This window comes from Grammomys surdaster, unplaced genomic scaffold, assembly GCF_004785775.1.
Source record: "Grammomys surdaster isolate TR1022 unplaced genomic scaffold, NIH_TR_1.0 166, whole genome shotgun sequence".
Lineage (NCBI taxonomy): Eukaryota > Metazoa > Chordata > Mammalia > Rodentia > Muridae > Grammomys > Grammomys surdaster.
Window position 1 is genome coordinate 10214015 of NW_021604614.1, and position 8022 is coordinate 10222036.

Genomic DNA, 8022 nt, shown 5'->3' on the forward strand with positions numbered 1-8022 from the left:
GACAGTGAGCTGAGGAACAGCATCCTTCTCTTTCTGCTTCCTGACTGTGGATACCATGTGACCACCTGGCTCATGTCCCTGCCACCATGCCTTCCCCACTGCGACACACTAACCTCAAAGAGTGAGCTAAGATCAACCCTTTCTTCTTTAAGTCACAATTGTCAGTCACTTTGTCAAAAGCAACAAATGAAGTAACTAAGGTGGTATCCAAATCTTTTTCAAGCCACTTAACCAGACTGCCTATCACTCCAAATGCTACCCACTGAGTAACTAACTGCATATGAGGATGCCAGTGTACAAGGCAAAGCAGTGTTATCTAGTGTTATTGGGGAAGAAAGGTCCACTCCAGTTCCATCCTGCTTAAAAGATACAATGCTCATGATATCTCTCTAATTGATTCAGTAAATCACTAATAAATGTGAGAAAGTTCTAAAAATCGATCACGATTGCCATGTAGTCAGAAATCTGATGCCTACTTAGAACATTGAAAATGGAATTCCTGAGTGCCACAAACTGTGTTTGTAGAGATGGAAAAAGATAATCCTCCCGTCACAGTCTCCAAGTAGAAGGTCAGCCAGTCTGATAACCATGGCACAGAGTATATGATATGGAGACCCATGGTAACTACTTGAAAGACACCAGAGGGAAAGTGTTATCTTTAATATGGCTATGTTTCTTTAACAAGTAGGAAAGGGTAGATATGAGGTAGGAAGAAACTTCTTTTTTTTTTTTTTTTTGAACCTAAGCAAAAACTCTGCAGTTGGGTCCTTTATTTCTTTTATACACTAGGCCATGAATTCGTATGGAATGGGCTCCAGCAGCTCGGGCTCTTTCCCATTAGTCCTCACAAAGTGTGCTTCTCTGGGTGGTGCAGGCTGGCACTTCAGCTGAACCCAGGTGCCCTTCTCTTTGGCTTCCTTTTTCTTCTGATCGTTCTCCTTCACCCGCTTCAGGAAGTGTCTCTGCTCTTCGAGTGTTTAATGTGCTCAATCCGCACATTGGTCCTCTTGGCCAGAATCTTGCCCTTAACTTGCTTGTTTACAATGATGCCCACGGCATGCTGGGTGACATTGTAGACTCTTCCGGTTTTGCCGTGGTAACACTTATGGGGCATTCCTTTTTGAACAGCATCCATTCCCTTGATGTCTACAATATCACCCTTCTTATAGATTCGCATGTATGTGGCCAAAGGAACAACTCCATGTTTCCTAAAAGGCCTAAAGAACATATACCGAGTGCCTCTCCTCTTTCCCTTTGTGTTCGTCATTTTGGTGAGTTAACTGGAAGATGGCTGCCGAGGCTGAAAGGGAAGAAACTTCTAGAACTGCCATCTAGGTTAAGTGTGCCATGTGCTGATCCCTATTTTTGGTTAGAAAAACTGGAGAATGGGCTGTCTCCATTTACCAAGGCCTGAAAAGTCACATGTTCTTAGAAACATGGTGATATCCCAGAAGCTCATTGTCTTTTTTCTCAGTTGGGAGAGAGAGAGAGAGAGAGAGAGAGAGAGAGAGAGAGAGAGAGAGAGAAAGAGAGAGAGAGACAGAAGTCCCCATATGCCCATGTGATCTGGCCGCTGAGTGATGTCACCACAGAGAATCATTGCCATTTCAGTCAAGATGGGACTAAAGGAAATCTGTGAAGAGTCGTGGCTGAAAGCTGTTCAGTAGGAGGTCAACAAAAATCAGAAAGCTAGAACAGATGAGAGAAGGTGAGCCTCAACCACCATCACAGTGTATTTTATACTTTTGGCACAAGACTAGCAAATCCACTTCAGAATTGATGTAGATACCAAAATATTTTTCCTAATTGGCTGACAGTAGAAGACAGAGGCTGACAAGGTTTATTAAAGCATTTCGTAATTACCAGATTCTGCCTGCCAACTGAGGAGGGATTTCAAAGCATTTCATAATTGCGAGATTTCACCTGCCAACTGAGGGATTTTTTTTTTAAAAAAAAAAACAGCTTAATCTATTTTCTTTCTTTGATTCTGGTTGTAACAATTGTGTTATATTTAAAAGAGATTGTCATTAATTTAGTGGTGATAATTAATTTTTTTCAAAAACAGTGTACTTTCGGGTCTTGAATATCCAAAACAAAGAGTCATAATATTAGTATATGGAGGGCTGGGAGAGTTGGCTCAGTGGTTAAGAGGCGCTTGCTGCTCTTCCAGAGGACCAAGGTTTGAATCTCAGTACCCACTTGGTAGCTCACAACAACCTTCAATCCAATTCTGGGAGATCAATGTCCTTTTCTGATCTCCATGGGTACCAGGCACGCATGTGGTGCACATAAAGTCAGTTGTTACTTTTTTAAAAAAAATTAACACGCTTCCAAAGCAGTCATCAGCTTCAAACCAGGTGTTCTTAGACTATGCCATGTCCCCAGAAGGTAATAGCTTTATTTCACATGAACTCTTTAGTTTCTCATTCTCTCTGCTCCCACAACAGAGTGGATATATTCCCTGCCTTCCTGTGAGCTTCTATCTGGAAACATCAGATATTCAGCCCCCAGGCAGTCATTGTTTTTTTAATCTTTTTTATTATGCACACATGCTGAAGAATGAATGGACTTAAAATATTAATATCTGGGGCCAATTGCTGTTTCTAAAGTCAAAGCAAAAGAAAAGCCATTAGTCACTTACCTCTTGAAAATATTTGGGGAGATCTTCTCTTTTTATCGTTTTTCCTTCCTCTGGTTGTGTTTACAATGGATCACTCTTGAATAGTGTCTGTGAAATAATAGTTATGCAAATACTACCATAAAAGGCAAATGGGTGCTCACAGCAGCAGCGCATGTGCCAAAATGGGAAATAGACAGAGGAGATTAGCATGGCCCCTGTGCAGGGATGACATGCACATTCACAAGCAATCTATCTTTTCATAACTGGACCAAGGACTGAGCCTAACACATGGAGTGTTTAGGAATCATGGAATATCATGGAAAGGGAGGAATGATGCAAGAGCTAACGTAAGAAATGATGCAAAGGGATAATGCAAGGAAAAATGGGGAGGTCAAGGACGTCTTCTGGAAACCACAGGGTTGTTGCATTCATAAACACATTGCATAAACCTACACGTGATCAGGCTTATCAACATTTCATCATAGATAGGGGAGTGGACTATAAAGTATTGTTGACAGCCAATGACTATTAGAGGGTGGGGTTTCCTTCAGTAGCTCTTGATATGTCACACCTGATTGAACAAAGAACCTCCCATCCATACTTGAGCAAGAAACTGTAACTAAACTCCCTCTGTCCCACACAGAAAGAAGACATGCACACAGGACAGGGGAGTCATTGAGAAGAAGAGAACAGGTTTAGTAAGAGGAGTGGGTGGGAGCAAATCAGAGGTAAAAACGACTACAATTCTTTAAGCAAAAGTAACTGTCAAATAGAAAAACCCTGTTAAAATGAGAACCGATGATGCTGAAAAGAAGTTTTGACGAAGTGCGGAGGCAAACGTCTCCCTTACAGCAAGGAATAGTTTCTGCTCTCTATTCAAGTCTCTGTGTTGCCTGGAAGGGAGGGGATCAGCTGTCAAGGCGGTCTTCATGAATACATAGTATCAGACACCAAGCCTGGGCGTGTGGCTTGCTTCTCTTTGCTGTATGAAGACTAATAGGGAAGGTTCTGGGTGTGCTTTGTGTCTGCCCCTAAGCAGTACACCTCAGTAAGGATCTGAATTGTGGCTGCCCTATTCCGGGTTGTCTTCTCCCACATCTAAACCTTGGTACTTATACCATGAATGGGCTGGCTGAGGAAACTTACAGAGAAAATTCTTTTGTTTCTAGTTTCTTTCACCTCATAGAAGTCTATTCTTGGTTCATATAAAATCTATTCTTGACTGATACAAGTGTATTCTTTGCTCATACAAGTGCGTATTCTTGGTTTATACAAGCCTATGCTAGTTATACAAGTCTATTCTTGGCTTATACAAGGTCAATAAGAATCATCAAGATGTCTGCTGTTTCTCTACTAAGATTTCTGTTTCGTTCCCATGTAGTGACTGTGGAATACTCATTGATGGCATCTGACTCAGCAAAACCGTGGACAACTCCTAATTGGATGAGCAGTTAACTGATGCCACTTCCTGTCTATATTTCGACCATCTTTAGAACTTTCACTTTTGCTCTTTTTTAGAGTTCCCTGTTTTCTTCTGATCCTTTTCTTCCCATAAAAGTCTGTGTCTGGGCTCCTTTTCTTTGCACAAACCAAGGAATCTAAATAATGCCAAAGTCACCAACAAAATAAACTCTACATCCAAATATGATGATGGCATCTCATATGCTCTTGTACATTTTGGCAGTTTTCCCCAAGTTTCCGTCTTTGATAGTGTTGTTTTCCCAGGCTGAAGGACAATGATGATCCCTGTTTTCTCTGAAGTAGATACTTGATCCCAAACAACCTGGCTTGGATAGTTACTGTTCTAGGTAGATGGGTTAGGGACTTATTTCTCCCAAACCTCATATATCCAGAAACAAAAACCCTCAGTGAGTGCCAGAACTTTCTTCATATCTCATTTGCTAAATGGGTCCTAAAGCTGTCACTTAACTAATGGAAAAGAAATCATCACAGCAAGTTCAAAGCTGAGGACAGAGGCAGGATGGGAGGGTTCCTTTGCTGTGATAAAATGTGTGATGCCTGGAATAAACATCAGGGTTCAGTGAGCAAGTGACAGGTGAGATTGAGAAGAATATGAGTGAGTAAAGGTTCTCACACACTAACCAAGGTTAGGAAACAGAGTGCGTCAGATAGATGTCACAGAAACTGTTCCATGCCAGATTTTCCCCTCACTGCTCCTCCTTATCCTCTCCTCCTCACAGCCAGTGTGTTACCACAAGAAGTCCCAGGCCTGGAAAAATATCAGGGTATTGTGTTTGAGTTGGAACTAGCCATGGTTCTTGGCAGGGTTTCCAACTCAAGAAAAACTATTCTCCATCTATGTGCAACTCTAAAGGTATCTCTCCAGAACAGTGCTAAAAATATATGTATTTACCCAGATCCCTCTGGATATTTTCCTGAATGAAGTGATTTCTTTCTGGAACCTTCCACCATGAAGTGGATAATGAGACTAAAGCTATAGATTTTCTTCTCTGCTTCATTTTTCCCTGCCTTTTTTCCCTTCTTTGTTCTTCATTTTGGATACCTTGTTTTGCTGTGCATTCAAGCTTACTAACCTTTAATGGTGTAATTTAAATCCTGTGTCGAAGCTGAACCAGTATCATTTTCATCATCTATTGTATTGATCTTTAATACTATGCACCATATCTTGTAAAATATCTGGACCTGGCAATCCTGCCATCTTTACCTCTTAAATACACACAGATTAATATTATTTCAATGCCTTTTCTCACTGATTCTATTATCTGAGACATTCTTGACAACCCCATTGTGAAATTTACATTGATTTTTATCCTCATTGCATGTGGTATGTTTGTCACAAAAGCACGTGTTAACTCCATAAATTTGTATGAATATTATATTGGCTAGAAGAAAAATACAATTGAAAAACTACTTTGTCAAGCATGGAATGTGAGAGTTTTTTTTTTTCTTTTTTGAGCCTTCCAACACACACATCTTAAGTTTTGTTCGTAAAGACTCAAGCAGTGACCATACGCTAGTGGCCTCATGAATAACACATGTTTGCTTTTTAAAATTATTATTAAACACAATTTTTGATCCGTTCAATACTTGCACACAAAACTCCTTCCACAATGAGGACCTTTGAGGACATTTTGTGCATGAGCTTACTCTCTGTTTCAATATGGTATCCTGAGAACTGAAGTTTCTCCACTCTGGTTGGTGGACACACAGCCACCTCTAACTGTGGAGGATTTCTCATTTTGGGGGTTATCCTTACAATTTCAGATGGTAATTTCAGCATTCAGCTACAGGCTGGGAGAAGATCCTGTGTGCATCTCCTAAATTACTTTTCCTGTGAACAGATGCCTTTTCTGTACACCGCCTCATGAGCATTCAATACCCAGTTCTCCAAAGATTTCTATCTGTGGCTTCTCAACTCTGGAAGTGGCTATGTTCTGCTTAGATTTTTTTTTCTTCCTGGGCTGTGCTCTGGAGTGTTCCCTAGGAAGCAAACCAAAGGCAACTGATCTAAGAAGCACTGATTAATTTTTCCCCTATTTTAGAGACTGATCTCCTGCACTGTTTAATTTCGAAGTTGAAAAAACATTGTTTTATATGTTTAGCTCATTTTAAGTCCTTTCACGTGGGAGCCTGTTGCTCTGGCTTTAGCCAGACACAGATCCTATCTTTCATTTTAAACATTCCCCCCCCCGACTTTTAGAGATTATAAAAATGGTACCAACACATGTTGTCTTAGGAAACAATCCAGACACTTCTGATTCATCAAGCGATTGCCTCAAAGGGGATTAAGCCCTATTTGCCTGGTTAAAGCTGGCCATATGGTACCATGTAGCTTTGCACAGCTCAGATCACTGAACCATTGTCTCATGGGCAGGGGCAACAAGCTTAGGTCTTTAGGATTTACATGGAAAATCAGTCACTAGAAGACCTTTAGGATTTGTGTTTTCCAAATGAGTTCTTTAAATTAAAAAAAAATACACGTGTGTGTGTGTGTGTGTTTGTGTTCATGCCACATTTGAGGGAAGCCAGAGGACAACTTGCAGAAATTGGTTTTTCCTTCCATTATGTGGATCTTAAGAGTCAAACTTGCATCTTCATGCTTGAAGCAAACATCCTGACTGGATGAACCATCTTGTTGGCCCCAAAGAAATTAATTTTTTTAAAAGGACTAAGTAAAAAGACATTTGGCAGAAGTGAAGGATTGACTAAGGTCAGAAAGTTAGATTCCTTTCTCTCTCTCTCTCTCTCTCTCTCTCTCTCTCTCTCTCTCTCTCTTTCTCTCTCTCTCTCTCTCTCTCTCTTTCCCTCCCTCCCTTTCTTTCCCTTTCTTTTTTCTCTTTCTTTCTTTCTTTCTTTCTTTCTTTCTTTCTTTCTTTCTTTCTCTCTCTCTCTCTCTCCCACTGGCTTTTACTTATTTTTTAAATATTTATTTCTTTATGTACATACCAAATGCTGTCCCCATCCCCCCCCCCAATTACAAAGTCTCTTCTCTTTCCTTCTCCTCTGAAACAGTGGCACCCCCTTGGGTATTCTTCCACCCTGGCACATCAAGTCTCTGCCACTTTAGAAACATTCTCTCCCTCTCCCACTGAGGTCAGATAAGGCAGCCCTGTTGGAGAACACATATCACAGTCTATAGTTTTAAGAAAAACCTCCAGTTCACTTGTTGGGGAACTAACATAGAGACTGAGCTGGACATCTGCTACATATGTGCCAGGGGCCTTGTTCCAGTCCATGTATGTTCTATGGTGAGAGGAGACTCAGAGGGCCAGGAGAATGAATGGAAACCTGCAGTTGCCAGGGTTGGGGATGTGTGTGTGTGGAAATCTCTAGGAAGTCCCCGAGATTTGGGATGGAGGAGGCTCTCAGGAGTCAATGTAGGTGACCTTAGCCAGGATGCCGAACAGTGAGGATATGGAACCTGAAGAGGCCACCTTCTGTAACCAGGTAGGACTCCCATTGGACGGATAAGGACACCAATCCACCTACAAAACTTTCTACCCAGAACTTGTCCTATCTAAAAGAAATGCAGGAACAAAGATGGAACACAGACTGAATGGCTAACCAATAACTGACTCAATTTGAAACCCTTCCCACAGGCAAGTACCCATTGCTGACACTATTAATGATACTCTGCTATGCTTGTAGACAGGAGCCTAGCATAACTGTCCTCTGTGAAGCTCCACCCAGCAGCTGACTGAAACAGATGCAGATAATCCACAGCCAATCATTAGATGAAGGTGGGGACTTTTATGGAAGAGTTGGAGGAATGATCAAAAGCTATGAAGAGGATAAGAACCCCAAAGGAGGATCGACAGAGTTAACTAATCAGGACCCCTGGGAGCTCTCAAGAAAGTTGGATTTCTAACTGTATCCTCTGATTCAATCTTGAACACCGTGGATAAAGAATTTTATTGGGC

General features: G+C 41.2%; 1 non-coding gene across 1 annotated transcript; it reads left to right on the top strand.

The window, feature by feature from the left end:
- The first annotated feature begins 2773 nt into the window (after positions 1–2773).
- LOC114620201 lies at positions 2774–2879 on the top strand. The gene has a single exon (XR_003711284.1). It is a non-coding gene; the product is annotated as a U6 spliceosomal RNA (small nuclear RNA).
- The last annotated feature ends 5143 nt before the right edge of the window (positions 2880–8022 follow it).